Source organism: Balaenoptera ricei, chromosome 3, assembly GCF_028023285.1.
Source record: "Balaenoptera ricei isolate mBalRic1 chromosome 3, mBalRic1.hap2, whole genome shotgun sequence".
Classification (NCBI taxonomy): Eukaryota; Metazoa; Chordata; class Mammalia; order Artiodactyla; family Balaenopteridae; genus Balaenoptera; species Balaenoptera ricei.
The window spans coordinates 108,382,144-108,400,724 of record NC_082641.1 but is presented as its reverse complement, the minus strand read 5'-3'; the positions used below and the strand labels follow the sequence as shown (position 1 = coordinate 108,400,724).

The window sequence follows — 18,581 nt, the reverse complement described above, 5'->3', positions numbered from 1 at the left end:
TGAGCCAATATTGTTGGAAAAATGATGCTAATAGCCTTGTTTGACTCATGGTTGCCACAAACCTTCAATTAGTAAAAAGCACAACATCTGCAAAACTCAATAAATTGAAGCACAATAAAAGAGATATGCCTATATAGCTTGTTAAATTTATGGACCCTAACTCAAACAGAGAATTTTTTAGGACAAGGCTTCCTGGCCAAAGTTAGTAAAGTTTGTTCATCACTGTCATTTATTGAAAACATAGCAAGTATGGAAAACAAACTGCCAAGTTCCAGCTTGCAATGAACTAAAAATTATAATCAAATCTATAAGCTTTGCAAAATACTGCTAAGATTTCTACTCTAATCACTATTTTTCCCCCCCACAAATACGACTGACTACTCAACTTCAGCTCTAACTTTATACTTTAGGCAGTCCAAGTTTAATAAATGTGACACCTGCCCTCAAGGATCTGATAGCCTAGGGGAAAAACAGAGAGGTGAAGCCTTGATAATGGAAGAGTGTGTCTGATGTTATACTAGTGTTATGCTCATCTAAAGCAGAAGGAAGTTTGGGGAACTTCCTGGAATAAGTGACACTTGAACAGAGTTTTAAAGGATGGGTAAGACTTAGGAAAGGCATTCAAACAGGCAAAGGGAATAATATGAATGAGAGTGAAAGAAGTGTAAAAATACAAAATGAGCTTGGTCAATTACTAGTAGCTGTGTATGGCTGGGGGAAGAGTGCATATAGTTGGGGCAAAGTGAAAAAGACCTTCATCAGTAGTGGGAAGCAGATGTTCTGTTTGGAGATTAGTACATGGAAAGAAAGAGTAGATGGAATAAGAACAATTAAAAGGCTATTATAATAATCTAAGAAAGAAATGAAAAAGTTTAAATGAACTAAGTAGCAGAGAGAATGGAGAAGATAAAATGCATATTATGAAAGAGACAGAATCCCCAGTATTGGGTGCTTGTGTAGTTACGACTAGAATGGTGTTATGGAAAGAAACTGGAAAGCTTCTAGGCCACCTCACAGGCCTCTAGTTTGGAACTCTATTGTTCTTCACTGAGAGAGAGAACAGGGAGAGAAGCAGGTTTGCAGAATAAAATACTTCAGTGTTGGTCATATAGTGTAAGGGGGCTATAAGCAAGACATTCTTGGCAGATAATGTCAAAAAATAAGAATAATGGATACATTGGGAAATAGGTCATGAGGGGAGTGGTGGATAGTAGTGGACACTGCAGATTGGCTTGTCAGGAGTTCCAGTTTCCTTCTCAAATGCTTTCCTGTACTGCAGAGGCTGGGAACTCCATGCTGCATTTTCCTCATCTCTTGCAGGAAATCAGAGGGTATCAGAAATGAACTTGATTTTGCTCATCAAATATACTCATATAAAAGTTGGATTCGGGCTTCCCTGGTGGCGCAGTGGTTGAGAATCCGCCTGCCAATGCAGGGGACACGGGTTCGAGCCCTGGTCTGGGAAGATCCCACATGCCGTGGAGCAACTAGGCCCGTGAGCCACAACTACTGAGCCTGCGCGTCTGGAGCCTGTGCTCTGCAACAAGAGAGGCCGCGATAGTGAGAGGCCCGTGCACCGCGATGAAGAGTGGCCCCCACTTGCCACAACTAGAGAAAGCCCTCACACAGAAGTGAAGACCCAACACAGTCAAAAATAAATATAAATAAATTAATTAATTAAAAAAAATGTACTTTAAAAAAAAAAAAAAGGCTAATTGAGGCTCGGAAAAAAAAAAAAAGTTGGATTCAAAACCAAGTAAGAGAGGGAAAGGCGAGGCTTGAGCTCATTTTGATGATCCAGGACATGGCAGAAGTGGCATGGCTCTGGAGACCAGAAGCAACTCCTGAATCTACAGCTTGTGGATTACAACAGTTGTGGCAGGACTTTCAATGGCCCAAGTTATAGATCGTTTTGCTATTTTTTCCCTAGAAGTTTAGCTTACAGTCTATTTCATCAGTTCTTCTAACCATTCTAGAAGAGTAGTAAAAATGTCTCTTTTAGATTAAACCAGATAATATGTTTCTGAAACAATGTACTTCTCAGTAACAGGGATGTCTATAGGTCATGGGAAATAGGAAATCTGGGTTATCTTACCTGGAAAGAATTTGTATGAACACGAGATGGGAAGAAAGTGGTCCATGATTGACCATGGCAAAACAATTTTTATCTGTGGTCATTTGATGAGAAATGAAGCTGAATCTTTATTAGACCTAGTAACTATTGTACTGAACCATTTGAGTGAGAGCGAAAAACACAAACCCTGGGTGTGGTGGAAGGCTCCCTGCTTCTAACTGTACTGGAGAAAAACAAAAATAACAACATTATAATTTTAAATTCTCAGCACAAGGCATAGTGAGAGAGTTTCTGTGATTTTCCTGAAACAATCTCTTATTGCTGGCTACAAGGTCTGGTGCAGCCGAAAATCGAAAATCGGCAACAGAGTTGAATACTGTGGGATGTTAAATTACAACGTAGAACAATGATATTGAATGAGGGGGAGGGAACTGAGGATGGATATGAATGAATGCGAGATCTCAGGCCTTACATCTTCACTGGGGCACTTCTGCTTCCAGCTATGATGGAATTTAACAGACCATTTATCCTGTGGAGAATACTTAGAAAGCCAATTACTAAATTGCTCTAAAATACAAAATCAGCTGTTTGAAGGTATGGGAGTGTTCCCAGGCAACCAGACCATGGGAAACAAGATCATAAAGTGAATGGAAGTGTGGATAGGTGGGCTGAACTCTGCTTTCCCCTCAAGGTATGTGACAATTCTTTGCTGTGACATATGGGGGGTGGGGAAGGGAGGGAAACTAGGTGGAGACCTACAGATAAGAAGTAGAGACACTGAGGACTGGTTCAAGATGACGGAGTAGAAGGACGTGCTCTCACTCCCTCTTGTGAGAGCACCGGAATCACAACTAACTGCTGAACAATCATCGACAGGAAGACACTGGAACTTGCCAAAAAAGATACCCCACATCCAAAGACAAAGAAGAAGCCACAATGAGACGGTAGGAGGGACACAATCACAATAAAATCAAATCCCATAACTCACAAACTGGAGAACAGTTATACCACAGAAGTCCACCCACTGGAGTGAAGGTTCTGAGCCCCATGTCAGGCTTCCCAACCTGGGGGTCCAGCAATGGGAGGAGGAATTTCTAGAGAATCAGACTTTGAAGGGTAGTGGGATTTGATTGCAGGACTTTGACAGGACTGGGGGAAACAGAGACTCCACTCTTGGAGGGCACACGCAAAGTGCTGTGCGCACTGGGACCCAAGGGAAGAAGCAGTGACCCCATAGGAGACTGAATCAGACCTACCTGCTAGTGTTGGAGGGTCTCCTACAGAGGCAGGGGGTGGTTGTGTCTCACCATGAGGACAAGCACACTGGCAGCAGAAGTTTTGGGAAGTACTCCTTGGTGTGAACCCTCCCAGAGTCCGCCATTAGCCCAGCCAAAGAGCCAGGGTAAGCTCCTGTGTTGGGTGGCCTCAGACAAAACAACCAACAGGGAGGGAACCAGCCCCACCCATCAGCAGACAAGCAGATTAAAGTTTTACTCAGCTCTACCCACCATAGCAACAGCAAGCTCTACCCACCACCAGTCCCTCCCATCAGGAAACTTGCACAAGCCTCTTAGATAGCCTCATCCACCAGAGGGCAGACAGCAGAAGCAAGAAGAACTACAGTCCTGCAGCCTGTGGAACAGAAACCACATTCACGGAAAGATAGACAAGATGAAAAGGCCAGAGAGACAAGATGTACCAGATGAAGGAACAAGATAAAACCCCAGAAAAACAACTAAATGAAGTGGAGATAGGCAACCTTCCAGAAAAAGAATTCAGAATAATGATAGTGAAGATGATCCAGGACCTCGGAAAAAGAATGGAGGCAAAGATCGAGAAGATGTAAGAAATGTTTAAAAAAGAACTAGAAGAATTAAAGAATAAACAAACAGAGATGAAAAATACAATAACTGAAATGAAAAATACACTAGAAGGAACCAATAGCAGAATAACTGAGACAGAAGAATGGATAAGTGACCTGGAAGACAGAATGGTGGAATTCACTGCTGCAGAACAGAATAAAGAGAAAAGAATGAAAAGAAATGAAGACAGCTTAAGAGACCTCTGGGACAACATTAAACACAACAACATTCGCATTATAGGGGTCCCAGAAGGAAAAGAGAGAAAGAAACAACCCGAGAAAATATATGAAGAGATTACAGCCGAAAACTTCCCTAACATGGGAAAGGAAATAGCCACCCAAGTCCAGGAAGCGCAGAGAGTCCCATACAGGATAAACCCAAGGAGAAACACGCCGAGACACATGGTAATCAAATTGGCAAAAATTAAAGAAAACGAAAAATTATTTAATGCCGCATGGGAAAAACAACAAATAACATACAAGGGAACTCCCATAAGGTTAACAGCTGATGTCTCAGCAGAAACTCTACAAGCCAGAAGGGCAAGGATGTCCACTCTCACCACTATTATTCAACATAGTTTTGGAAGTCCTAGCCACAGCAATCAGAGAAGAAAAAGAAATAAAAGGAACACAAATTGGAAAAGAACAAGTAAAACTGTCACTGTTTGCAGATGACATGATACTATACATAGAGAATCCTAAAGATGCCACCAGAAAACTACTAGAGCTAATCAATGAATTTGGTAAAGTTGCAGGATACAAAATTAATGCACAGAAATCTCTGCCATTCCTATACACTAATGATGAAAAATCTGAAAGAGAAATTAAGGACACACTCCCATTTACCATTGCAAGAAAAAGAATAAAATACCTATGAATAAACCTACCTAGGGAGCCAAAAGACCTGTATGCAGAAAACTATAAGACACTGATGAAAGATATTAAAGATGATACCAACAGATGGAGAGATATACCATGTTCTTGGATTGGAAGAATCAATATTGTGAAAATGACTATACTACCCAAAGCAATCTACAGATTCAATGCAATCCCTATCAAATTACCAATGGCATGTTTTATGGAACTAGAAAAAAAAATCTTAAAATTTGTATGGAGACACAAAAGACCCCGAATAGCCAAAGCGGTCTTGAGGGAACAAAACGGAGCTGGAGGAATCAGACTCCCTGACTTCAGACTATACTACAAAACTACAGTAATTGAGACAATATGGTACTGGCAAAAAACAGAAACACAGATCAATGGAACAGGATAGAAAGCCCAGAGATAAACCCACACACCTGTGGGCAACTAATCTATGACAAAGGAGGCAAGGATATACAATGGAGAAAAGACAGTCTCTTCAATAAGTGGTGCTGGGAAAACTGGACAGCTACATGTAAAAGAATGAAATTAGAACACTCCCTAACACCATACACAAAAATAAACTCAAAATGGATTGAAGACCTAAATGTAAGACCGGACACTATAAAACTTTTAGAGGAAAACATAGTAAGAACACTCTTTGACATAAATCACAACAAGATCTTTTTTGATCTACCTCCTAGAGTAATGGAAATAAAAACAAAAATAAACAAATGGGACCTAATGAAACTTAAAAGCTTTTGCACAGCAAAGGAAACTACATAAAAGATGAAAAGACAACCCTCAGAATGGGAAAAAATATTTGCAAAGGAATCAGTGGACAAAGGATTAATCTCCAAAATATATAAACAGCTCATGCAGCTCAATATTAAAAAAACAAACAACCCAATCCAAAAATGGGCAGAAGACCTAAATAGATATTTCTCCAAAGAAGACATACAGATGGCCAAGAAGCACATGAAAAGCTGCTCAACATCACTAATTATTAGAGAAATGCAAATTAAAACTACAATGAGGTATCACCTCACATCAGTAAGAATGGGCATCATCAGAAAATCTACAAACAACAAATGCTGGAGAGGGTGTGGAGAAAAGGGAACCCTCCTGCACTGTTGGTGGGAATGTAAATTGATACAGCCACTATGAAGAACAGTATGGAGGTTCCTTAAAAAACTAAAAATAGACTTACCATATGACCCAGCAATCCCACTATTGGGCATATACCCAGAGAAAATCATAATTCCAAAAGACACATGCACCTCAGTGTTCATTGCAGCACTATTTACAATAGCCAGGACATGGAAGCAACCTAAATGCTCATCGACAGATGAATGGATAAAGAAGAAGTGGTACATATATACAATGGAATATTACTCAGCCGTAAAAAGGAACGAAATTGAGTCACTTGTAGAGACGTGGATGGATCTAGAGACTGTCATACAGAGTGAAGTCAGTCAGAAAGAAAAAAACCAATATCATATATTAATGCACATATGTGGAACCTAGAAAAATGGTACAGATGAACCGGTTTGCAGGGCAGAAATTGAGACACAGATGTAGAGAACAAATGTATGGACACCAAGGGGGGAAAGTGGCGGGGGGGGGGCGGGGAGGTGGTGGTGGTGTGATGAATTGGGAGATTGGGATTGACATATATACACTAATATGTATAAAGTGGATAGCTAATAAGAACCTGCTGTATAAAAAAATAAATAAAATAAAATTAAAAAAAAAAAAAAAAGAAGTAGAGTCACCAGCAGGGCTTTTGGCAACTGCATAGTTCCAGAGAGACAAAAAACTAGATTTGGGACAACAAAGATCCTGAAGAAAAGAGAGGCAGGGAGATGAGAGCCCTGCCCTTGAAGGGGTGTCTCCTCAGGGCATTTGCACAGAGATAGAGACTAAGAAACCACATTGGAAAGCCACTGCAAAGGAGAATAGACTTTTTTTTTTTTTTATTTTTGGCTGTGTTGGGTCTTCGGTTCGTGCAAGGGCTTTCTCTAGTTGCGGCAAGCGGGGGCCACTCTTCATCGCGGTGCGTGGGCCTTTCGCTATCGCGGCCCCTCCCGTTGCGGGGCACAGGCTCCAGACACGCAGGCTCAGTAGTTGTGGCTCACGGGCCCAGCCGCTCCGTGGCATGTGGGATCTTCCCAGACCAGGGCTCGAACCCTTGTCCCCTGCATTAGCAGGCAGATTCTCAACCACTGCGCCATCAGGGAAGCCCGGAGAATAGACTTTTAAGGACTCTCACAGTGTGGAGGATACAAAAAATTAGGGTAAATGCCCACCTAAGAGGCACTACAGAGTTTCACCTGGATTCCAGACTTCATTGCAACCCCACTAAATAACAGCTGTACTGCACTGAGATAATTAGGATCAATCACCCAGTCCACATATGTACATACCCAACAAAGAACATGTATCTGAATTTAAAAATTACCCCTGCAAACTAAGAGAAAAAGAGAGAGACAATGCAAAAACAGTAGGATTGGAGACTTGATCAGACATTTCATAGACAAGACTATCAGAGTGGGAATACCCATATTGTAAAAATGTGTTATTTATTAGCTATCATGGAAATGCAAATTTAAATTACAAGAAGATGCTGTACACACTCGAATGGCTAGAAAATGAAAAGGGCAGGCTATACTAAATATTAGCAAGAAAGGGATGCTACAGAAGCTTTCCTATACGTTTTCCTTTGCCTATAGAATTGCAAATTGGTTACAGAAGTCATACTGTTTGACCAAATGATTCTATTTTTCCGTACATATCTAACAGTAAGCTGCATATATATTAACCAAAACACATGCACAGATAGTCATAGAAGCATTATTAGCAATAATAATTTTGGAAACAATCCAAACATCTTCAAATAATAGATTGGCTAAATAAATTGTGGCATATTTCTGAAATAAAATACTATACAGTGTAAGTTCTCAACTGGCAGTGATTTTGGTCCCCAGGGACATTTGGCACTATCTGGAAGACATCTTAGTTGTCACATCTGGCAGGAGTGCTGGCATTTAGTGGGTAGAATCCAGAACACTGCTAAACATCCTGCTTTATACAGGGAAGCCCCCACCGCAAAGAATTATCTAGTCCAAAATGTTTGTAGTGCTGAGGTTGAGGAACCCTGTGTATTAGTTTTCTGTAAAACTACAGATTACTACGAACTGTTACAAACTACCACAAACTTAGGGGTTGAAAACAACACAAAGTTATTACCATACAGTTTTGAAGATCAGAAGTCCGGCATGGGACCCATGAGCTGAAATCAAGGTGTTGGCAGGGCTGTATTCCTTTCTGGAAGCTCTAAGGGAAAATCTGTTTACTTGTCTTTTCCAGCTTCTAGACGACATCCACTTTTAATTGTTATATTTCATACTTTATCCTGGACCACCTCCTTCATCTTAAAAGGAGAAAAGCCAACCCAGTCCTTCTCAGATCGCTCTCTCTACCTCTTCTACTTTTAAGGACCCTCTCGACTACCTTGAGTTCACCTGGATAGTCCAGAATACTCTCCGTATATTAAGGTCAGCTGATTAGCAACCTCAATTCCATATGCAAATCAATTCTCCTTTGCCAAGTATTGTAACATTCACAGGTTCTAGGTATTAGGATTGTTGACATCTTTGGGGGCCATTATTCTGCCTACCTCCTCCTGCTACACAGCGATGAAATTTTGTGCTGTTGCTACACAGAATGGCATGCATGGATCTCACATACATGATGGTGAATAGCTGACACAGATGAGTATATAATTTACAGTTTTGTTTATATAAGGTTAAAAAATGGGCCAAACTAATCCTATTTTTAGTTTGATGGAAATTGAATAGTGATTTCCTGATTCAGCAGGTAGAGTCCCAAGCATAGCACAGGTGGTGGAGCTAGCAGTGTTAGCAAAAGCTGCCTAGTTATGAGAAGGCTTCCTGCTCCTACACTTGACAGGTCAGGACTGGGATAGCAGCTTCCTTGTTAGCCTATTCTGTGGGTAGTTTTGGGGGCTTTTCTAGAAGCTTACCCTAGTCTCCATTTCTTCAGCCCTCCCAAACATTCTGGAAGTGATTTAATCCTCTAAAATGAATCCTTTTCTGCTTAAAGGAGCTTGAGTGGATTAGATTCTCTGTAACTGCAAATTCACCAATATTATAAGGCATCAGCAATAGCTAATAAAAGCTCTTTGTCAGTCGGTATGCAGCATTGCCCTAATACTTTATAAAGATTATCTCATTTAATCCTAACAATCGCTAGGTATTACTGTCATCTATCGTAAGTGGTACAATTGAGAATCAACGTGGTTAGGTTACTTATCCAGAGCTGTTGATGGTGGTATCAAGATGGAAACCCAAAGCCCTGGCGACCATGCGCCCCTCCTTGTACTTGGCTGTTCAGTTTCATTACCTTTTAGAGTAGAAACATCCAATATATTGACTTCCCATAAATTCTTTCAGTAAAGATTTAAAGAGCTCAAAGAAGCATTTAGAGCTTGATTTGCCCTCACCCCTTCAATTTATGAGCTATGTGGTGTATCTGTCAGAACACTTGGTTGTAAACAGTGGAATCTGTTCTGGCTAGTTTAATCAGAAAAGTGGTGTATTTGAGAATATCAGGTGCTTAATAGATTCACTGGGATACTTTGAGAAAAAAAAAGAATAGACTCAAAAGTGAGCTTCTAGCAGTAATACTCCAAATCGTGACCCAGAACCAGACTGTTGAGGAAACTGTACTCACTGCCTCTGTTGGGTGCCAAATACCACAAGTTCAACGTGACTGGCCCTGCGGCCCGTGCTGACTGCACTTCTGCGGCAGGAACCCAGTCTTGCAACAACTGGGAAGCTAATGCTCTCCCTGCTCCCACCTCCTGCATCTAGTTGCTCCTGTCACTCATGTCTGACTGGAAGGCCCAGCAGGTGTGTCTGACTGCGGTGCTCTGATCATGTACCTTCATCCGATCTGCAACGGAGGCTGACAATTTACTTCTGATTGCCACACTGGAGAGGTGATGATCATACTGCAGACGTTTCCCCCTTTAGAGGAAGGGCATACAAAACTGATGGGGGATGAAGAATGTAATAGATGTCCATCACAAACAGGGTCGAAGTTTAGCCCCTACTCTGTTTTCTACCCACATACTGAAAGAGTTAAGGATTTACTAGTCCTGAGTGTTTTCCATCATTAGTTAGAGCTAGATACCATCGCCTCATATATTTTGAGAGGCTGCCGTTGGCTCTGCTCTAAAACAAACTGCTAGTTCAGAAGAAAAATCTTTCTTTAATGAAAGATTACGGGAGAGAATATTCACTTCACCAATTATCCATCTCACTAATGAATAAAACAAGTGGTCATTAGCATGCTGCTGATTTCTCGGCTGTGCATTATTTTATTTTATTTTTTATTTTTTTAATAGATCTTTATTGGAGTATAATTGCTTCACAATACCGTGTTTGTTTCTGTTGCACAACAAAGTGAATCAGCCATATGCATACACATGTCCCCTGTAATTTTATTTTTGAGCTATAGAGGCTCCTGTGTGTTTTGTGTTTGTAATGGAATTTTTAATACACAGATGTTAGAGTAATCTCACAAAAATAATTGAAGAATTGTGAATCGGACATATAAATTTTAATCACCATCCCTTTTAATTAGGCTCATTTTCTTCTGAACATGTGATTTTCTGTAATGATTTCACTTCACTAATACTTCATAGATCTTTAAAAAGTCACTGTTAATAACCTTTATGTATACTTAGGATTTCGAAGTTCCACTTACTAGATGTACAGAGATGAATTGAGTATATCTTTCCATCAGCCAAAACTCAATTCCTTTCTCAGAGCTTCCACAGTTGGTGACTCTCCTCTACCTTCCCTGCTGCCACTGGCTTGAAATAGGTATAGTTAATACACATCCTCTCTTCAGGGAGGAACAAGGAATGCACATTTTTCTGAGAGTTAAAAATGATTTGTATTTTTCTGTATTTTTTAGAATTTTTATATGTTAATCTCTTGTCTAGATGATATCAATTAGCTGTATGGCCTTATTAACATAAGCATTTTAAGGCTTCCTTCAAATGCGATGATAGTTCTTTATTTCCATTGTTTATTAAGAACTATAAGCCTGCTTTATACTAAGAAAGAGTAAGAAAGGTAAGTAATTAATTTAAACAAATATATATAGATCTTCCTGTGAAGATCTTTGTCAGATAAGTAGCAGATACTGAGAATATAGAGAGGGATGTTAAAGAGACCACTTAACTCAAGGTACCTGTAATTAGACGAGAAAGACAGACACATGAAGATAATTACATAAATGGACTATTAAGCTGTTACCTAACGCCAAGTCCGTGTGCCCGAGGCACAGTGAGGCCAAACAACACCAAAACGTCAGAGTTTGGAGCAGAGAAGGTTTATGACAGGGCCATGCAAGGTGGCTCATGCCTTAAAAACCCAAACTCCCCCAAAGCTTTCAGCAAAGCCCTTTTACAGGAAAGGTGAGGAAGGGGCGTGGTTAGTTGTTGCAAACTTCTGGGTGTCAGATCCATTTTGTTTTTCTTGAGTTCAGGTCACAATGTTCCTGTAAATCTCCACCAAACAAATGTTATTCTCTGTTCTGACATGAAAGGGCAAGGTCCCAAGGCTCAAGGTCCAGGCTTGGCTAAGAGGAAGGGGTCCCTGGGCTGGACCATTACCCTGCCCGGGAGTGTTCGTCCAGCACCCACAGCCCGGGTCCTCCCGCCAGCGCCCAGGCCCGGCTGAGGAGGCAGATCTCAGCTGGCGGCACCCCCAGGACCAGGTCCCCAGACCCCACCCAGCCGGCATCACTGAGGGAGCCAGGTGCCCGGGACCCAGCCGGCCCTCAGGCTCCTCAGGCCGCCCAAACGGGGGTCGGTCCCGAGGACCGCGACCCATGGAGACTGCCGCGGCCATTAGGTCTCGGAGGCGGGGATGGGGGAGAGGCTCACTGCCGCTTCAAGGCCCCGGCCGGGTCCGTGGGCAGCCGCGGCGAGGGCTGTGGAGCCCTGCGGGACACAGCCCTCAGCCTGCGCCCGGCCCCCCAGCTCACCCGCCAGCCCAAGGCGGAAGGGCCCGGAGGATCCCAGGGAGAAGGCGGAGATCTGCCTCTCACCGTACTCTCTGCCCCGAGGACCACTGCCCGGTTGCGGGCGGAGTGTGGTCTCTAACCTCCGCGCTAAGGGTCTCCCGTTAACGGCTGTGCACCCGCCCCGCCCCTATTACAAAGCTGCTTTGTGAGCTAGATATTAATATCCCCTGTTACAAAAGCCTCACCCATCCTGTGTCCCCCCTGCCCAACTCCAGTTCCATCACCTCTCTTCTTCCCTTTTAACCCAATTCTTGTGAGAGCTGCTGTCTCAAATTTTTCATCTTCTACTTTATCTAAAACTGTTTATATGTGAATTCTGTCAACCTCTTACCCTCTTGGTCGCTGAAACATCTCTCACCAGGGTCACCAGAGCCCTCTCTTACTCCATCCCTGAGCAGAATTTAACACTGCTGACCACTCTGTTCTTACTGAAACGCTTGCCACTTGATTTCTGTGACAGTTCACTCTCCTCACTTCCTTTCTTTATCTTTAGACATTTCATTTGGTCCTTCTTTGCAAACTCTTCTTTTCATGTCTGTCTTTCAAGGTTGCCATTTCTTGGGAGTTCGTCCTCGTTCTCCTCTCACTCTACATATTCTGGGACATTTCAACCATACCTACTGCTTAAATGATCATTTACACACCAAAGATTCTCAAAGTTCCAATATATCTTCATATCTATGTCCTGAGAGCCACACTCACTATCCAGCTACTGTGGGCATGATATTTGGGTTTAGAAGTACCCTGGCACATCACCCTCCCACAATGTTCATAAGTGATCTCATGTTTTAGAACAGTAATTTCCAAACTTTTGGTCTCAGTATTAACAACTATTAAGCCTCCACAGAGATTTCATTACTGTGCCTTATCGCTATAAATTTTTGTCACATAGCCTTTGAAAACCTTAAAAATTATTCACTTATCAAAACATAATAAACTCATTACACATTAACCTATATAACATTTTAATGAAAAATAACTATGTGTGGAAAGCAAAAGGCTTAGTGAGAAGAGTAGCGTTGTTTTAAATTTTTGCAACTGTCTATAATGTATGACCAAGCACAAGACAGGTGGAGTCTCATATCTGCTTCTGTATTCGAGCTGGAAACGTCTTTGTATAACTAAGAGTAAATGAGAATTAAAAAGGCAAATGACATATAAATAATACATATGGCACCGACTAAGTACAAAACTTTAACCTCCTCCAGTGCTAAAATTTATTATCCCCACGATGATACTAATAACCCTGACTTGATTATCAGAAAACAACATAATTTGAATTAACACTACAACCCATAGCTTGCGAATTAGTCTCACAAGCCTGCTTCTTCTTAATCAGTTCAAAGATAATAGCCTTAATTTCTCATTAACATTCTTTTCCGACTCCCTATCTGCACCACTACTGACAATATGACTCCTACCTCTGATATTATTAGCCAGTCAATCTCACCTACTCAAAGAATCACTGACCTGAAAAAAACTATACATCACTATACTAATCATACTACAAACATTTTTAATCATAACTTTTACCGCCACAGAACTAATTCTATTTTACATTACATTCGAGGCCACACTGGTTCCTACACCTATTATCATCACTCGATGAGGCAACCAAACAGAACGCTTCAATGCAGGACTCTATTTTTTATTCTACACACTAGTTGGATCACTCCTACTGCTAGTGGCATTAGTGTAAATCCAAAACACCACGGGCTCTCTGAATTTCCTAGTACTTCAATATTGAACCCAAGTATTACCCAACTCCTGATCCAACGTCTTTATATGACTAGCCTGCATAATAGCCTTTATAGTAAAAATACCCCTCTATGGCCTCCACCTTTGACTACCCAAAGCACATGTAGAAGCTCCCATCGCAGGCTCTATAGTCCTTGCAGCCGTATTACTAAAACTCTGGGGCTACGGCATACTATGAATTACATCAATACTGAACGCCCTGACAGAATTCATAGCCTACCCTTTTCTTACGCTCTCTTTATGAGGGATAATCATAACCAGTTCAATCTGTCTACGCCAAACAGACTTAAAATCACTTATCGCATACTCTTCCGTCAGCCACATAACACTTGTTATTGCAGCTACCCTCATCCAAACTCCTTGAAGTTACATAGGAGCTACCTCTTTAATAATCGCCCATGGCCTCACATCATCTATATTATTCTGCCTAGTAAACTCAAACTACGAGTGAGTCCATAGCTGAACTATAATTCTAGCCCGAGGCCTACAAACCCTCCTCCCCCTAATAGCCACTTGATGACTACTGGCAAACCTGACAAACTTAGCCCTGCCCCCAACTATCAGTCTAATTGGAGAACTGTTCATAGTTATATCAACCTTCTCATGATTAAATCTCACCATTATCTTAATAGGAACTAACATTGTAATTACAGCCCTATACTCTGTATACATATTAATCTCGACACAACGTGGTAAATACACACACCATATCAGTAATATTACACCCTCCTTCACATGAGAAAACACCCTTATGGTCCTCCACATTCTACCCCTCCTACTACTCTCACTAAACTGCAAAATCATCCTGGGCCTCTTGTATTGTAAATATAGTTTAAAAAAAAACACTAGATTTTGAATCTAGTAACAGAAGACTAAGACTTCTTATTTACTGAGAAAGTATTGCAAGAACTGCTAATTCATGCCCCTATGCTTAACAGTATGGCTTTTGCAGACTTTTAAAGGATATTAGTTATCCATTGGTCTTAGGAGCCAAAAAATTGGTGCAACTCCAAATAAAAGTAATAAACCTATTTTCCTCTTTTTCCCTGCTCATACTACTGATACTAATCATCCCGATTATAATAACTAACACAAATTTCTACAAAAGTGATAAATATCCATCATATGTAAAAAATACTGTCTCATGTGCTTTTATTACCAGCCTAGTTCCAACAATAACAGTCCTCCACACAGGCCAAGAAATAATCATCTCAAACTGACATTGAATCACTATTCAAACCCTTAAATTAACACTTAGCTTCAAAATAGATTATTTCTCAGTAATATTCGTACCAGTAGCATAATTTGTTACATGATCCATTATGAAGTTCTCAATATGGTACCTACACTTAGATCCTTACATTAACCAATTCTTCAAGTACCTACTCCTCTTCCTCATCAGCATGTTAATCCTTGTTACTACCAACAACCTCTTCCAACTTTTCATTGGGTGAGAAGGGGTTGGAATTATATCCTTCTTGCTCAATGGATGGTGATATGGACAAGTAGATGCAAACACAGGTGCCCTCCAAGCAATCTTACATAACCGCATTGGAGTTATCAGGTTCGTCATATCCATAGCATGGTTTCTGTTCAACACAAACACGTGAGATCTGCAACAAATTTTTATACTCGACCTAATTTCCTCAAACCTCCCCCTTACAGGACTTGTACTAGCCACAGCCAGAAAATCAGCTCAATTTGGACTTCACCTCTGACTCCCGTCAGCAATGGAGGGCCCCACCCCTGAGTCAGCCCTGCTCCATTCAAGCACAACAGTTGTAGCAGGGGTCATCCTACTTATCCGATTTTATCCCCTAACAGAAAACAAAAAACTTATTCAAACAATAGCATTATGCTTAGGAGCCCTCACCACCCTATTCACAGCTATATGGGTTCTCACCCAAAATGATATTAAAAAAATCATTGCTTTCTCCACCTCAAGCCAATTAGGCCTAATAATGGTAACAATCGGCATCAACCAACCCTATCTAGCATTCTTACACATCTGCACACATGCTTTTTTTTTTAATTAATTAATTAATTAATTAATTAATTAATTTATGGCTGTGTTGGGTCTTCATTTCTGTGCGAGGGCTTTCTCTAGTTGTGGCAAGCGGGGACCACTCTTCATCGCGGTGCGCGGGCCTCTCATTATCGCGGCCTCTCTTGTTGTGGAGCACAGGCTCCAGATGCGCAGGCTCAGCAATTGTGGCTCACGGGCCTAGCTGCCCCGCGGCATGTGGGATCCTCCCAGACCAGGGCTCGAACCCGTGTCCCCTGCATTGGCAGGCAGACTCTCAACCACTGCGCCACCAGGGAAGCCCCACACATGCTTTTTTTAAGGCCATACTATTCATATGCTCCGGATCCATTATCCACAGCTTGAACAACGAATAAGATATTCAAAAAATAGGAGGCCTATTCAAGGCTTTACCCTTCACCACAACATCCCTTGTTATCTGGCGTCTAGCATTGACAGGAATGCATTTCCTCACCAGTTTCTATTCTAAAGACTTAATCATTGAAGCCGCCAGCACATCTTATACCAGTGCCTGAGCCCTGTTAATAACCCTAATTGCTACTTCCCTCATAGCTGTCTATAGCTCCCGCATCATCCTCTTCGCACTACTAGGACAACCCCGCTTCTCCCCCCTAACCCCCATCAGTGAAAACAACCTCCTTTTAATTAACTCCATCAAACGTCTACTAATTGGAAGTGTCTTTGCCGAGTTCATTATTTCCAACAATATCCCCCCAATAACAGTCCCCCTAATAACTACACCCTTATACCTAAAACTAACTGCCCTTACAGTAACTACCCTAGGCTTTGTATTAGCACTCGAAATTAACCTCAACACACAAAACCTAAAATACATCTACCCCTCAAATTCCGTTAAATTCTCTAGTCTCCTAGGATATTTCCCCACCATCAAGCACCGTCTACCTCCTGACCTAAACCTATTAATAAGCCAACAATCAGCATCCTCTCTTTTAGACTTAATTTGACTAGAAAACATTCTACCAAAAACCACATCCCTTATTCAACTAAAACTCTCCCCACTAATCTCAAGCCAAAAAGGCCTTATCAAGCTATACTTCCTATCATTCCTCATTACTCTCACCCTTAGCATGCTTTTATTTAATTACCATGAGTAATCTCCATAATAACTACAACACCAATAAACAGCGACCAGCCAGTAACAATCACCAACCAAGTACCATAACTATATAATGCCGCAATCCCTATAGCCTCCTCGCTAAAAAAACCAGAATCACCAGTATCATAAATAACTCAGTCTCCCAACCCACGGAACTCAAACAGAACTTCCACCTCCTCATCCTTTAAAATATAAAATACCATTAAAAACTCTATTATCAACCCTGAAAGAAATGCCCCCAAAACAACCTTATTAGAAACCCAAACCTCAGGATACTGCTCAGTAGCCATAGCAGTTGTATAACCAAACACAACTAACATTCCCCCTAAGTAAATCAAAAACACTATCAAACGTAAGAACGAACCACCAAAGTTCAACACGATCCTGCACCCAGTACCACCACTCACAATCAACCCAAAGCCCCCATAAATAGGCGAAGGTTTTGAAGAAACCCCCACAAAGCTGATCACAAAAATAACACTTAAAATAAATACATGTCTTCATTATTCTCACATGGGTTCCAGCCATGACCAGTGACATGAAAAATCATCACTGTCATTCAACTATAAGAACATCAATGACCAACATCCAAAAAACTCACGCTCTAATAAAAATCATCAACAATACATTTATTGACCTCCCAACCCCATCAAACATCTCATCATGATGGAACTTGGCTCTTTACTAAGCATCTGCCTGATTCTACAAATCCTAACAGGCCTATTACTAGTAATACACTACACACCAGACACAACAACTGCCTTCTCATCAGTAGCACACATCTGTCGAGACGTTAACTATGGGTGAATCATTTGATACATGCATGCAAACGGAGCTTCCACATTCTTTATCTGTCTTTACATTCACGTAGGAGGTGGACAATATTATAGATCCTATGCCTTTCAAGAAACATGAAATGTTGGAATTATTCTACTGCTTACAGTCATAGGCACTGCATTCATAGGCTATGCACTACCATGAGGATAAATATCATTCTGAGGAGCAACAGTTATTACAAACCTACTCTCAGCAATCCCATACATCAGCACCACTCTTGTCAAATGGATCTGAGGCAGCTTTTCCGTATATAAAGCAACATTCACATGATTCTTCGCTGTTCATTTCATTCTTCCCTTCATCATTACAGCACTAGTAGCTGTCCACCTACTATTCCTCCATGAAACAGGATCAAACAACCCCACAAGAATCCCATCTGACACAGACAAAATCCCATTCCACCCCTATTACACAATCAAAGACATCCTAGGCACTCTACTACTAATCCTAGCCTCACTAATACTAGTCCTACTTTCACCCGACTTGCTAGGAGATCCTGACATATGGGCTTTTTTACCTCGCTGAACCCCTGAAATGGTTTCAGGGACCTCCAGGGGTCCTCAGATCACATTTCAGAACCACTGGTAAAAAGTTCTAAATAGCTGGGTTGACCCACATTAATGATTTCAGCTCGGTATCTGTGACAGAGTATCAAAATGAATACCTAGCACTGATAAAAGTGCAGTGAAATGAGTGAGTCTGGACCCAAATTGGGTAAGGAAGGAAAATAAGCCAAAGAGAAAACTGTCGGTCTGGCCAAGCCAGATTGGGGGTAACATATACATATGAGAGGGTCTTGAGGACCATGCTGAGATGGAAGGATCATTACTTAATGATGTCCATGAAGGCATTGCTGAGATGGAGGGACAATGCCACAGCCAAGATAGCTATCAAGACACAAGAGCCT

The 18,581-nt window shown here is 41.3% G+C and overlaps 1 pseudogene; it reads left to right on the top strand.

The window, feature by feature from the left end:
* Positions 1–11,761: 11,761 nt before the first annotated feature.
* On the top strand, positions 11,762–16,835 carry LOC132363384 (NADH-ubiquinone oxidoreductase chain 5-like; annotated as a pseudogene).
* The last annotated feature ends 1,746 nt before the right edge of the window (positions 16,836–18,581 follow it).